We start from the raw sequence: 13,895 nt of genomic DNA, 5'->3' as shown, positions 1-13,895 counted from the left end.
TCACGTTTCAAACAATAGCGCTAATGACAGATAAATGTATTACCTTGTCACGTTGTAAATGATAAAATGTTGTCTTGAAGAAAAGTTTTGTTAAAAAAATCCCATCTCCTTTCATCTGCTCCAGAACAAACTCACACCTCAGTAAGAGTTATGTTCTCACAGCATTGGGTGCCAGTACTCATGGGAAATGGAGTCTTCATCCAGGAAAAACACAAGCTTCTCCAGCAGCACAGAACGGACAAACTAGCAGGGCCATTTTTATGGATGGTTGCTGGAAATGCACAGATTGAGAGAAGGGAGTGACTGCTGTGTGCAGAAAAAAATTCATTGGTATAAGTTTTTGATAATTGATAGCTTGACATGCCTATGTGGACACACATGGACTTCTTGTCCTCAGAGGCCACTATTGCTTTGCATTTTTGTTGACAATTTATTTTTGATTTTACCGATAGGGAAAATTACCCCTTAAATCTGGAGCCTCTGTGATTGTTTTTGATAATAAATAGGCCTAAATGAGTAGAAAACCAAAGATTAAGAAGTTACAGCCCTGTAAGTGGCTCATGAAGCTGAATGGGCTTAATATGAACAATGAATGAGATGCTAATGTCAACATGCTAACTCTGACACGCCATATCCCTGATGTTGAGGCAATAATTTCAGTCAGTTCATTTCTAGGTTACAGCGTGCTAACCTTTGCCATCTTGAAGCTGCTGAGATTTTCCACTCTGAACCATGAATGTCAATCCTATAGCTGCACTGCATAACAAGTCTGAGGATCACCAGAGGCAGAATAAACTGTTCTCTAGGTATCAGGGAGGTTACGTAACATCTTTGGTTGGTTGTTTAAAATTTGTGAGAACATTTTGGTCTGATGCCAAGCACTAGCACGCTCAAAAATTAGCTCCAAAAATGCCCAAACTCTGTCTTTTATGGTGTAAATCACATTTTTACAATTTTACAAAACACATAAAACCCACTCATTCAATAAAAGGAATGTGTCCTTGCTAAAGGGTCAAACTGATAGCTAAGCTTGCGGAGCTTAAAAACAGGATAGCTTTTAATATGCTAAACAGCAGAATGATATTAAAACAGGTGATTTTTCATCCCAAATATGATTAATTACAAAGGATTAATTAAGAAATTCAGGAATCACGTGGGTTATTGCTTGTTCATTTTTCTACACCAGCTCTCTTGCCAACACTATAAGTTTTGGATATTGGCAGAGAGAAGGGGAATGGTTGTGGTGACTCCAGCTCAATAAATTACAGCCTGTCATGGCTTATAGATTAATTAGTCTGTCCTTACCTGGGACTAATAAGTGAAATTCAGTGGTGAAAGGAACAATTTTACACATCTCTGATTAAACATTGTCAAATTACTTTAAGAAATATGAGCCAGGAGGAAAATGTGGGATTTGACTTCTTCTTCATTTTTTTTCAGCAGAAGACTGAAAGGGTCCAGGACAGGGCTTTTGGTACGAAGGTTTTAGAAAAGCTGATTCTATACATTTTAAAGCCTGAAATTCAAGAAAAATACTTCCCCTGCCTTAGAAAAAAAAACAAAACAAAACAAAAAAAAACATTGTGTGCCTGATGGAAGATAGTGCCTCTGTTAAGAATCATGAGTGTGAGTTGTCCTAGCTTTATATGGTCAGAGCTTTTCTACAATGATAATAATGATGGATAGCTCCCAAGGTTTTCTGTACTGAGAGTCTTTGTTGGATGAGTTTTATCTGTACCACAACACCATAAAGAGTGATGCTCACAAATCAATACTTTATGAACAGATATATATGTCCTTGTGATGCTGCTTGTTTTTCAATGGATTATAATACAACCTTAGTCAAGAAATAAAATTTGTCCATTGCAACCATACAGTACATTTATGCATTTGTATTGTGCAGAGCTGAATAACTGATTTCACCCATAGAAATGAACTCATTACTATTTGTGTTTGTGTTTATTTATTTATTTTAATAAGTAAGGTTAGTATCAGTCACTGAATTAAAAAGGAAAACTCTGTTAGTATTATATTTATTGGAACCCTCAGGTACAAGGTTGTGAAACCAGGTATTTGGATTAATAAAAAAGTAGGTATCTTAAAGGTACAATGAGTAGATGAGGGAATATTTTACAATAATAGGGTCAGATTCAAGGTTGAAATGCTGCCTTGCTCAGCCTTTCTGTCAGTAAAGTGATGATGGCACTTTGAAGCTCCTGCATTGCCATATACAAGGTGTCAAGTTTTGGTGCCATTGTATAAATATCAATTCTTTTTATCGTAATTTCAGTCTGCCATGGGGTGAATTTCATATGTCTACTAACTGGAAACAAAAAATATATATATTTTGCTTGTTTGTTATATCTCTGCTAGGGTAAGATAGCAAACTGTAGCAGGGATCTTGCTCCCTGTGTGGGAATGAAAGGATCTTTTTGAATATTGTTCTTTTAAGAGGTGCAGATGAGGCAGGTCGTCAGTAAAGAGAACACACACACACCCACACACCTGTAATTTTGCAGTTACATTCTATATTAGTTTCAAAATGATCAAACACGTGGGTTACAAAAAATGATAGTGTGAAGAATATATGGAAACTAAACACACAGCAATTCATACTGCAAATATCAAATCCTGATCAAAGTCAGTCTGAATTTGGACGCCTGAGAAATTGCAGCTTTTTTACTTTTCTGCACTGTCTTTATTCTTCAACACAGCAGGTTGACTTGTGGTTGGTACTGAAATTTCATCACCACTAGTATCGGCATGAGCGATCATATTGACCGCTTTATTCAGAACACTTTAATGCGTCTTTCTGAGCAAATGAAAAAAAAAGAGCAAATCTCTCAAAAGAACAAAATAACACCACATTCAACATGTTTAATAACATATTTGTCTCATGAATGACATCGCATAGGCATCTAACCCCCCTCTGTCTGAAAGTTTGCAGGTCTGAAAACCTTTTCCCAAAATTTTTACTGTTAAAAGTTAAATAATTGTACATAATAGACTTCAACTACAATAGTACCACTTTGTTGCTAAGCAACCAAAATATACACCATTGAAAACTGTAACTGTGGAAAAACCTTGTGGTAAATATGACCGCTTAAGCTGCCATATTTACCACAGGCTAAAATAATAAGGCCAAAATCAGTAGATGAAGTGATATCTTATGCTCTGTAAAGGTAGGGTCTGCTGGAATTTTCGTTACTTTTTCGTAAACACTAATTCAAACTGGGCTTCTCTTTGGCTCAGTGCCAGCTGCAGCACACAACCACAGCCTTCACCAACTTCCGACTGTGACAACGTGAACCTATTCACCAGCCCACCAACCACCTGTAGAACTGAGTTTCTATGTGAAAGAGATTTAAGAGCTGTGCACCTTTCTTGGCATGTTAGCACAAGCTTATCATGGGTATTTGACACATACCTGGTCAGCAGAAAACCAACTCATGTCACTCTTCGTCTCGTGCTGCTCTCCACGTGCATGAAAGTGTGAGAAAGTCGAGCTAAGCCTCACCTTTATTTAGGAAAAATCTCTATCTGTTTAGTGTTCTGTTTCACTATGGTTGTGTTTTTCTTTTCTGTCTTAGCCGCTCAGGATAGCTTCTTTCACTTGCTAATCCACACACAAAGTCACGTACGCACTGAGCGCTCTGGGATGGCTAATGTAACCACGCTTACTCTCCACCCAGAAACGTCCCAACACAACCAAAACATCAACATAAAGAGGATAAAGGATTATTCTTGTAAAAGTTGACATTTACTTTTTTAAGAAAATCCTGCAGGCTCTACTTTTAAGTGTAAACTACATCAAATCAATGACACATCAAAATATGGACATTAAGGTTGTATTTTTTCCCCATTATTATCATTTCAGAAACACATATTAAATGTCTGTTGATTCAGGGCTGGTTTTGGGACTGATGAATGATTGGGTCCATCCAATAACCATACAGCCTCATTACCCTGTTTTTTTAGTATTAGCCCTGTTTTGCTTTTAGGGCATAAAATCCTACTGGATACCACATCACAGACCTAATGAATCAGTTGGTGCAGCATGTTTCTTCGACCTTACTTTACTACCTTTTGCTTTGAATAATTGAACTTTCAGCTCAGAATGTGTCCCATCTGATAATTGTGTCTAGACCTTGCCATAAAACTAGCTTTAGCAAGCTTTACCTTCCCTTTACCTTCCCTTACCTTCACTAAAAGGGGAACTGACGACTATGGGCTTGTTCATCCTGTATTATAAAGGGACGCTTCTTCCATCTGGTTTTTGTCACGCTCTGCAGAACTGCACAGCACTCTGTAAGACGCTTTGACCTTCTTTGAAAAGAATAAAGCGCTCAAAAGACTGAATAGAGGTTCAAGCCTATTATTTCAGATTTCCAACTAAAATTTTTCCAACATCCCGGAGATCTTTTCCATTATGCAGTTAGAAGTTTGAGGACATCAACAGGCTTTTTAGGGTCATACCCAAAACCTGGCAGAGTGGTTTTTGTGTGGAAGAATTTAATATCAATAACATCTTTTTTTAATACTTTAAATACCTCTGTTACCTTACAAGATTTTTTGATAAAAAAATATTCTGCAACATATGCTGCTTTAAGATGCCATGAGGAGGATCTCTTTAAGTTGCACTCCCTCACCAGCTTGTGGCCTGGAGTTTCAGTACACTTTCGTAAATTACTTTTAGTGAGGTGTGGGTTTGTTTTGGAATTAAATGGAGATCGGATCGAAACAATTTTCTTTATTCAAGACACGGTTGGTTTGAAACCGGCTATATAGTGACATCAGCAGCCCGGTGCTCCAACGTATCTGTAGGCTAACGTGACAACAACTAAACACTGTCAGTCTTGAAGTTGTTAGGAGCTGTCTATATTTAGTGCCAGCTATTTAGCGCAGCTGGCAACCCGATGCTCTAAGACATCTCCGTAACGTGTGACGTTCGTAAATCCTGGTTAGCTATGTCCTGCCAGTCATCTACCGAGCAGAGCTAACGTAACCTCACTCTGCATTTTATTGATAGACTCTCAAGTTTGAACAAACCACTGCAGAATAACTGCTGACTGTGGGTTGGAATGAACATTATCACAGAGTTATAGAGTGATACAGCCCGTGCTAAAGGCTAATTAGCTTTTAGCTCAGGCTGTATCACTCTCCCATTTAGCTTGCTTCTGCTCTTCTGTCCTTTTTCTGTCTGACAATTGGGCTCCTGTGTCCAACATCACTACAAAATTAATCACAGAAATCATTTTCAGCAGAGAAAAACACAGATCTCTCTTCTCACTACTAAACTTCGTCAGCAGCTGGCATGGTGTTGTCATAGAGACCTAGACATGCTATGAATTGATCTGGTCCTGACTGACCCAAACTAGAAGCTAAGAAATAGCAATTTAAAATAATCTGTAACCAGCAATTCTGGCGCTGATAATCTAATTTATATATATATATATATATATATATATATATATATATATATATATATATATATATATATATATATATATATATATATATATTTCAAAATCACTTTCAAACTCCTCACAGCCCCTTTAAGAATTGTTTGCATTATCTACTATTCTTCCATCATCAGCTGATGTTTTGTGCCTCTATTTCTCCACTACTTAACATTTTATTCAGGCCCTGCTTGGTGCTCTAAGTGTGTGCTTGTTATTTGATAACGTTCAACCAAGAAAGCACAAGCTGATCAGTGTAAAGCGGCATGTGTCACTTTGTTAAAGTGTTTTTAGACCTCCATGTTATCCAAACAGGATGTGAATGCACCAGCCAATTCCTTTTTGTGAATGGTATTTCTGCGGTCAGTGGTGGTTATGCCAGTGTCAGTGGGAGTAAATAGCTTTCACTTTCAAGAGCAACAGCAGATTTCTTTATGCTAATCTCAGCTAAAAATTGGAGACTTGTCAATGTTGTGTTTATCCGAAAAGCAGGTATTGACATTGCGCCAAAGAATTAATTTACCTCACTTGAAAAACATCATTATTCATGAGTCACCTTTTGCTGCAAAATCACTGATCATCCAAAAAGCTGTTGCGGGCTATAAGCCTGGATCAAAACAGAACAAGACAGTGAGAGTGGCTGTGACTAACAATCCCTGGAGAGAAAGCAACCTTGATGGGTTTCAGACACTGCTGCTGTCTGACAGGGTTGTTTGGTCTCTCCCTTGTGCCACTACTCATGAAACCTGAGAGAAAAAAAATGCAGATCAAACTGGCTCCAGTGCTTCTGGTGCTTGATGATAGAAAATTACGTCTAAATAAAACATGTAAACCAGGCCTGCTTGAGAGTTTTTGTCAGCTGTTTATCGTCAGATATGTGCAGAGTATGTGACAACTGAGGAGGAAGCGTTCATGTTTGTGAAATGCAGAAAAAAAAAGTTTGCTAATTTAAAATCTCATGAATATTCAGATGTAAAGGTAGGGCAGCCTCACTCTTGAAGATGTTTCAGAGTGTTCCAGCTTTACTCATCTGTCACACACTTTGTACTCTGGAAGAACTCCTCTGGGAGAGGGTTCATATGTTTTGCAAAAGACTTCTTTCAACATGAGCTTTTGGCAAGCGATCAGCCCCTTAGCCATCTCAGCTGTGATATGTGTGTTGGCGCTCCTGCATAATAAGAAACTGGTGTAAAGCTTGAAAAATATCATTATTCCTCATTTTGCCGGTCTTCTAAACTCATCAGCACAAGTCTCACCATTGAGGATAGGATGCTCCTCCAGCTGCTGTGATTATGCACAATATAGACTCTGCATGTATGCATAATTCAGTTGCACGTGTGTTTGCGTGCTTACATTTGTATGTGCATGCGTGGGTGTGTGTCCCAGTGAGACAGGATTAAGTGAAGATAGAGTTTTCAGAGTAGAACCGATCTCTCTGAGAGACGAGGGTCTCTGGGATCTTAGTGCTGAGCCCTGCTTCTCCTCCTCAGCATTTCCCTCCCACTCCTCCAGGCACCATGCTTAAATACTGAGGGGGCCCTGGGATGAAACCTGGATACAACACTGAGGTCTCAGGGTTGTGGTTCCCATTTAAAATCAGCAGGAATCCTCTTTTTCTACAAGTAGTGAAAGAGTGAGAAATCTGCTAGTGGATATAAAAAAAGATTCCAGGTATCTACCCTGGAGGCTGGTGAGTGTCAGACTTTGAAAAACCAAAGAAAAACTTTTGAGCCCGGCAGACTCGTATTTGAAGGATGAATCAAGACAGCACAGTGAATGTCCCTGTCATATTCGAGGCCAGGAAACAACACCAAATACCTGCTATGTTTATGTTTTTCATCACACAATGTCCGTGGGAGAGTAAAGGAGCTGTTTTCTCCCTCTTGTTTTGTGCACGGAGCAAAATTGCAGAGACAAGCAGACATTACCTTGCAAAGTCAAGACCCAACATTTGCGATGAGTATTGACATATCGATTTTCCTTGGCAGCTATTGGCAGACGGAGTAAGGAGGATGGGGCCGTGTGCGCAGGTCCGCAGGAGCTCACCGAGATTCAGGCAGCATTATGCACACCAAGAGAATGAGGCTTAGCATATATTGAGTGTTTATGCTGTGGAATAGAAAGTGTGGAGCACCTTTGCTTAAACTCACTGACTGTTAAATTGGGCTTAACTAAAAATCCCTCTTACACAAACAGAAAAGTGATCCAGGGCTTTTTCTCCTCTCCCTTTTCTGCATTAGAGCTGTTTCATGTGGGCGTTTCTGCAAAATTCGTTCTGTTTACCTCATTGATGGGTCTCTGTGCTTTACACGAAAACATACAAATAAACGCGTGTGAGAAATAGAGGCAGAAATAGAAGGAGTATGGGCGATAGATGAAGGATAATGTGTTGAAAGAGGTGATCTGGAGGAGAGTGAAGGATATCCATTGTTTGCCTTCTTAAGGGCAGGGCACACATGGGGGACAGAGCTGGAGTGTATGTGGATTAGAGTGAGGCTCTGCCCTGAATATCTAAGCAACCCAAGGACTCCTTCCTCCTCTCTTCTCCTCACCTCTCGAACAAGAGCCATTAAAAAAGAAGTGAGACTGTAAAATATTAACATTCTTAAAGTATTCTTACTGGACACCTCTTTGATGTGAGCAGATAACAGGGATAACAGAAAGCAAGTTTGGAGCTTCTGCAGTTTGCACACGTTTCTTGCCTGATGTAAAATGGGTCAAAAGTAGAAATCTTACTTTGGGATGCATTTTTTATGGGCTGGTTATGAGCAGGGATGGGAAAAGTAGCGCATGTCATAACATATTTGGATTCAAGATGTAAAATGATCCAAACACTAAGGATAAAAAAAAAAAAAGTCAGCTTCAGCAGAGTTCAACCATAACCTGATTCAAAACAAAATGCAACATTTTAGATGTTAAAAAAAGAACAATGAGGAGTATCCGCCCTGAGGGAAATGGATCAATGTTTCACTAAACTAGATTCCATATGAATGACGTTTCAAAGAGAATAGATGATCAAGCAGCAGAACATATTTAATGCACCAGTAATCTTTAATGAAGCTATACGCTGCACTGCTGCTTCAGCTGATACATTTGTTACTGTCATGTTCTGTAACATATCTTATCCCTGCACTGTTTTAAAAAAATGTCAGTGTTTTTGCAGCAGCATAGACGGTTGTTTAAAAGCTCATGTAACTCTGTGCCATGCATTTCAATTTGCTCTGTGCTCTTGTTTGTTGGCAATTAAGAGCTTAACACAGTAAATCATTCCTTCAGCTGCATGGAGCACACAGATGGCATGAGTAATAAGCAACATGACCAATTATTCTAAATTGTTGCTATTCTGTTTTCAAATGTTCAATGTCCAACAGCAAAAATTAATGCACAAGTTTCGCCGTCTAACAAAGGGCAAATAACGCATCTCTGCTAAACCCACCCCCTCAGTGACCTCTTGCTGATAACAGACTGAGCAGGTTATTGTGTTTGATTTGTTTATTGTGCCGCGAGTATTCTGCTCAGGAGCGATTTAACAGTGATGACAAATGTACCACACATACTAAGAATTATTTCCTGGAACAACGTACAGGGTTGTGCTCTTAGCTAACACACAAACAGAGGTTTGAGAGAGGGTCGCGAGTTCAGAAGTGAACAGGTTTAATGTAAACAGAAAATGGTGCATTTTTATAATATATGTTAAAGACACGAGTTTGACAGTTTGGATTGAAAAATAATAATAATAGCCTCCATGAAACGGGGAAAAAGCTTCTTGGCTCTGTCGAAAGATAACACAATCCACCCACAAGCCCCCAATGAAGCTTCTTTATGAATAACTTCCATCTCATGTGTTTGGACAATGATCTTTTTTTTCTCCTCTGTGTCCTCCTGTCCAAAGTAGCCCTGACCTCTTTGCTCACTCATACACTCCATTCTCCTGTGAGCTTTGACATTTTACTGCCAAAGGTTAGGGCTCATGGGAAATGATGTTCACAAAAGGCTGCTAAAACTAAAAATAAAGTTAAAAAAGAAGCCAGAGCAGGACGTCAAAAAATCTGCAGTTCATCCAGTGTCCACATGAGGCAGCGATAAACACGTTTCCTGGCACAAAAAGAGGGTTTGTTCTCTCAAGCATCTTTCTTTCTTTAACAGTGAGGTGAATTTCACGTTAAAGTAAAGGCTGTCACTTTAAAACCTCATTTCCAATTACTTTATATGACTGGTGTCTGTCATCCATACATAAACTATGTTGATGCCTCCAGTGTCCGGTGTTTGAAAGTGTGTTCTTGGGCATTGTGTGACATCAGGGGAGGATTATTTGTGTAACAAGTGATTAATCCCCCTGTTTTTGTATTCAACTGAGAAAGGAAATCTGGCTGTATGTAATTTACAACGACATTTAGGAAAAATAACACAACTCTAATTCACAGAGGAAGCATTTAACTGCTTTAAATACATGGAAGTTAGAAAAGAAAGCTGTCCTGTATTCTTCTTCTTCTTCTTCTTCTTCTTCTTCTTCTTCTTCTTCTTCTTCTTCTTCCTCTTATTATCATTATTATTATTATTATTATTATTATTATTATTATTATTATTATTATTATTATAGAATACCTTTAACATACAGGCTGTCCATAAAGTCTCTTTATATTAGAAAAAAACATCAAAAAGAAAAAAAGTCAAATATGTTTAATTTGTCACAAAATTAGGAGTAGATATATATTTTTATTATTATTTATCTACTACTTTCTATGGGCACCATTAGTTGCACAAAGCAATAAAGACAGTTCAAAAAAGATTAAATCATCATCATCAGTGTAGGCAATGGCACTAGTGTTTTTTTGCTTAAATCACTGATGTCCCGCAACCTGTTCGATACTCAGTGTCTGTTACACAACCCTGTCTTCTTGCTGAGTCAGTGTATCTGATTTTATTTCAATAAACCATAAGACACATTGTGCATTTTCTTTAGGAGTAGCTGTTTTTTTGGAGGGTTCATTCAACAGTACCTCTTTCATCAACAGGATACCTGAAAAACACAGATGTAATGTGATTAAAAACATCAAATACTGAGCACATGAAACATATCTGACAAAGATACGTCATCAATTGTCTTTGTAATATATTTATAATATATATTTCCGAAGTTGTAACAAATGTTTATTGACATCCCATTACAAATGCTAGAATGAAACCTGCTGACAGCCTTTGGATATTAAGATCAGTCTTTTAGCATTTCGTTACATTTCCTTCAGACAGTACACATACAACCTACCTACATTGTTTCTGTGAGTCTCCTGTCTCTGTGTTTGGCCTTCATTAATAATATAACATAGAGTACAGGTAAGATCTGCTCCTTATGTAAAGCATTGTGAGATAACGTACGCTTTAAGATTGTGCTGTAAATATATATATATAATGAATTAATTGATTATAAATTGGTAAAAACAGTTTTGAACTTTAGAAGCATTCAGATTCAGCTGAAACAGCATCTCTGCTGTTCAATAACCTTACAGACAAAGTGTTGGTGATATCTGAAGAATACCTCTGGTATTCTTCAGATATCACCAGACAAGGTTGTCTCTTTTACCACCTCTGAATTTTTATCCTTTCTTCAGAGCTATCATTTAGATTAGTTTCAATAAAGAAACACTGGTTGTTTCTTTCAATGGCTGGTCTGATCTTTCTGAATATTTTATGTGCTAACGACATTTCAGTTCCACCACCCTGAACCCTGGATCGTCTCTTATTAGAAATGTGGAGTTAACTGAAAGCTGCAGCAGCTGTCAGACTCAGTTGAGAGAAATCTGAAGCCTCTGAATAGACACTGTGAACAAGAGCACTGAAAGCTAAGGTATTATGTTTATCTCAGACCTTGGAAAAAATAGCTCCAATGAATTTGAACAACATCAGAAAAATATTTTCTGCTGCTTTGGATATAAGAAAATATCCAACGGAGATGCTTCAAGTTTAAGAACGATACTGAAATCAGCACCAACGAAGCAACACCCACAAAGAATACATGCTTTTTATTTTAATTTGTACTTGAACTATTCATACTGATGTATAAATCATGTGTTTTATGGGCATGTATGAACACATATTTGTCGATACAATAGCATTTTATTGATTTTATGAGGATGAAAAGCAGGACAAGTTATTTACTGTGGCTGTCTTTATTTAAAGAGAGGGTATTTTGTAACTCCCTATGTTTAACAATACTTGATGTCTGCGCTTAACATGCAGATCTTCAAACAGCTACATATTCATATAATGTAGATATTCCTTAATCTGTTAGTAAACTGATCTCTGCTCTTCAAAAACACAGGGCATACACAAAACTTGCTGAGATGATGGCATTAGGATCTTCTAACAGGTTCCTGACATGTTCGAACTTGTGTACTTCTGTAAGTACACTTGCATTAAGTTCACTGCGTACATTCTGTACTTACTAGATTGGTGCCCACAACCTAACAGTTCTGCTATTTATTGATTACAACTACCAACCATTGTTTGATCCATTCCCATCTATTCTTTTATGTAGCTAACATGGCGACCATTGAGTGCTAAAGTGTCCAGGGTTCCACTCTCAACCTTTTGACCATTTGAGTGCGCCAGCTAAGAAATCAGACTGAGCTGCGTTTTTCCATCCTTCCAGTGTGAACGCACTTATGCACTCAAAATAATGAGTGTAAATGCATCACTGTACAATTTTGGACACAGCACAAGCTCTTACCCCAGTAGGCCTTCAGAAGGCTGACCAATCAGAGAAAAGGGGGTTGTGGTGCAGGGAGCCTTAAAGAGACAGCAGCTAAAAGTGTCTCTGAAAGAGGCTGAATTAAGCCCTCTCTAAAACACCAGTGTGAGAAAAATGGGGATTTTGTGAGCTCTAAATCATGTAAAGCTACCAATAACTAGAAAAGCGCTCAGAGAGCACAGACCTCCGCCAAGCATATCGTGATTGTGACGCGACACTTTAGTCCTACTTTAATGTTATACTTCCTTTCAGCAGACGGTCTGCTACAATTTGGTGTTAGTTACAGGTTTGGATCTTAGTATCCAGAATATTGCCAGGATCTGGATCATACTTTTACATCTGTCAAAAATTATGGTGACCTTGTCTTGTATTGTTTTGCAAAGCAATCTGACCATTTATCATGGAGTTATATACACATATGGTGAAACAGCCCTATCTTACAATTATAAAGAAACCTTTCAAAAAATCCCGGATCCAGACAGTGATCCAGATCACCTCCAAAATATAATCACTTTTTCCTTATCCCATTTTGAACATGTCCTGAAAATTTCATCAAGATCTGTTCCTTAGTTTTTCCCTAAAACATCGCCTCCTTGGCCCAATAAATAAATAAATAAACAAATAAACAAATAAAAACACCCTAACCCCCTCTTAAACATGCTAGTCCCTGGCCTTTCCAGTTCCTTCACTTCCAAATCTGGTCACTACTGATCCAAGAAACGATGCCAAGGGGCAAACTTCAGGCATCATTTACACAATTAATGATCCAACAGATGATGTCACTGTTGCTACATCTTTGACCGATACAGCTTATGGCCAAAAACGTAAAAAAAAATAAATAAATTGGTTGATGAGGTTTTCTGACTTCTTACAAAAAAAACAAGAAAATCCCAGTTTCACCTCAGCTCTCTGTAAGGCTATGTCCCAAAGTCAGTGAGTTAGCATTATGTCTGTAACAAGGGAAGGGCCCTGGCCAAGAAATATTCTGGCACAAAACACCGCAAAGCCAACTTTTTGTTTTTTTCCTCCTTGTAGGGGTTTTGCAAACAAAGTAGAACTTGTTAATTAGTGAGCTTTAGTTTTAGAAGACATCACCGAGCTAGCTGTTTCCACACTTCTTCTGTGATATATTATATAACATACAGCAATCAAAAGCATCACTGATTTCAAAATGACTCGCTCACAGCATGTAAAAACAGCTCAGCGTTGTTGTTTTTACGCTCTGGATCCACAGTAGGAAGAAGAGACGTTACCACACTACAGCTTGTGGCCTCATTTGAACACACTCGCTACTTTTGTTTCTGTCACAGAGGACGTGTATTTAAGAGGCGACGTGGCAGGTGAAGCATTCACACCCGCTCCTCACATCTCAGCGCCTTACAGATCCTTCTCTGGAAAAGCTGTGTATTTGGCTTCACACAGTGACAGAAGCTCACACTAACACATGCTCATGTAACACATTGCAGTTGTGTTTCAGTTGATGCTGGAGGGCTGTCGGTAAGACACAGCTTACCCCCAACTGAGCAGGCATGACTTAGCCCGAGTTTTACAACCAGCCTTATTGATTTACTCATTATCTTCTTCGCAGGCGATCCCCCTGTAGGGGATCAAAGGCCATCACTCCATTCTTTTCTGTTCTGCTCATATTCTATCTTAAACATACACCAAACAGGGTCAGCACATTCGTA

This window comes from Halichoeres trimaculatus, unplaced genomic scaffold (genome assembly GCF_033239565.1).
Source record: "Halichoeres trimaculatus isolate MK-OKI-2021-1 unplaced genomic scaffold, fHalTri1.1 fHalTri1_scaffold_7, whole genome shotgun sequence".
In the NCBI taxonomy this organism is placed as follows: domain Eukaryota; kingdom Metazoa; phylum Chordata; class Actinopteri; order Labriformes; family Labridae; genus Halichoeres; species Halichoeres trimaculatus.
Note: the sequence above shows the minus strand (reverse complement) of the source record.